This window comes from Penaeus vannamei, unplaced genomic scaffold (assembly GCF_042767895.1).
Source record: "Penaeus vannamei isolate JL-2024 unplaced genomic scaffold, ASM4276789v1 unanchor85, whole genome shotgun sequence".
Taxonomy (NCBI): Eukaryota; Metazoa; Arthropoda; class Malacostraca; order Decapoda; family Penaeidae; genus Penaeus; species Penaeus vannamei.
This window is the reverse complement of record NW_027213089.1, coordinates 25,001-27,500: the sequence shown is the minus strand read 5'-3', so window position 1 is coordinate 27,500 and position 2,500 is coordinate 25,001.

Genomic DNA, 2,500 nt, shown 5'->3' with positions numbered 1-2,500 from the left:
TTTCCTCTTTACCTCTCCGTTTGCATTACGTCTCCTTTTCCTTATTTTTTTCTTTGATCTCTCTTTTCCTCTTATCATTTCATTTGCCCCCCCTCTTTCTCTCTCTCTCTCTCTCTTTCTTTTACTTTTCTTATTGTTTTCTTTTGTACCTATCCTTTTCTCTCTCCCTCTCGTCTCCATTTCTTTCTTACCTTTTTGTCTCCCTTCCCCTCTCCACCATTCCATTTATCTCTCTTCCATTTTCTCCCTTTCTCCCTCCTCCTTTCCTTTTCCTTAGTCTTACACCTTTTCTTTGACCCCCCCCCTTTCCCCTCTTTTCTCTAGATGTTAATACAAATTGATAAATATATAAGATAGATACATAGATAGACAGATTACTTGATAGACAGAGAGAGCGAGCAAAAGAGAAAGAGAAACGAGGAAAAACAAGTAAATAAACAAACGTAGTGAAAGGTGATGATACCAGTAACTCATTGAGAAGGTAAAAGTAGTAATAATCATGGTAATACTGATGACAACGTGAATAATGGTAACATGATAATAATAACAGTAATAATGATACTAATACTGATAATTATGATGATCATTGGAAGGATGATAATAACAGTTATGCAAATCATAAAAAGTCCATAATAAGAATGTATAATAAGAAATAAAAAGAAATTCATGGAACTTTTTACAATTTGTATCTAGACACGAACGATGACACAGGATTATGCCATAGTTTTTTTTTTTTATTCTCTTCATCATTTTCTCCTTCTCTCCTTTCTCTTTGAATCAAATGGCCTCTTTCTTTTTTCCTTCTCTCTCTTCCATCTTCGTCTTTGTCTACTTCATTTATATTCTATACTGTGTACCAAGAATAAAACATTATGAATTAAACTTTGAAAAGGTGCCACAATACAGTTTATTGAACAAAAGGGTGATTTTTAAAGAACAGAGCTTTTCAAATATTTACTGATAGCATGGTTATCAGTAAGTACTTGAGAGATGGAAAGATATAGATATCCACATGCATACATACATTCATGTAGAGCGAAATACAAGTTTAAAATTATGAAGTTGTAAAATCTTATGAAAAAGAAAATTATACTCGAAGAAAATAAATCAGACCTCAAAGCACGGAAGACTATCATCGAAATTCTCAATACAGGGCTTCCCCGTTTTTCTTTGAAATGTAGCCATTTCCTGTAATCATTTACAGAAGTTTTTGTGTATTTGCAGTGCTTGCACACATGAATAAATAAAGCAACGGAAATTAATTAAATGGAATTTGCAGCACAACTTATTGAGCAAAGAAGGTAATGCACAAACAATTATAAGAACATTTTAAACTTCTAGTGATACGGTCATTCCATATGAATTCAACAGGAGTTAGATAACAATTTTGTTCAAATTTGGAGGATAAATTGTTCTTGATGTAGAAGACCCAAATTCCAAATTTCAAGTCAGTTAGGCTTTTTGGGACACAATTACAGGGTTCTGAAAATTATAGTATTTCAGGGCTTTGCGTAGCCCATCGAATGGAAAAAAATGGTGTTTATTTCTAATAACCACAGGAAGGCCAGTGAAGGCTTATTTTGAAACTCTTTGAGATGTAACCAAAAATTCATTTTAACTAGTGCAAGGGAAAGTAGTGTGGAATTCATGTTGAACAGATTGCAACAGGAACGACGAAGGGAAGGGCAAGAAAACACACGAATATGCCGAAGGCCTTTTCACTATTGCTTCGTCAGGGCATATAGTGAAAAGGCCTTCGGCATATTCGTGTGTTTTCTTGCCCTTCCCTTCGTCGTTCCTGTTGCAAGGGAAAGTAGGATATGAAACATACTTGAAACACAAAATTTGTCTTCCGTTTGGCCCTGAGAATTAGTACCTCTCCTCCCAAGCCTGATTCTCGTGCCAATCAGTCTTTTAATCATCGAACTATCGGGGTAGAAAAATGAGAGTGGAACCTCAGAGGGTTTTGAAGCCATGAATCTTTTTATTGAGTCATTCCATATGAATTCAACAAGAGTAAGAAAATAATATTACCTCACAGCTTAGGATTTTGTTCAATTTTAGCATTTATATTCTTCTTGATGTGAAAGATCTAAATTCCAACTTTCAAGTCAGTCAGGCGTTTTGAAAATTGTAGTATTTCGGTATTTCACGCAGCCCCCGAAACGAAAAGTAGGATTTTGTTCAAATTTGGTACATGTATTCTTCTTGATGTGGAAGACTCAAATTCCAAATTTCATATATATTTAGCGTGTGAAGATGATGGCGATAACGATTATAATAACAGCAACGATAATGGTGACAGTGAGTAATGCTAATCCTAGTAATGAATATTGCAACAATGGTAATAGTATTGTGCCTCCACGTAATATATTTTTGACACTGAATTTATGAATAAAATGTTCCCTGAATGTTACCACTCAATTTATCTCTCATTTTCCATTTCTCTTTCTCCCCTCACACTTTCATTTTCTCATCTCTCTTATAGTGCTTGCATTCT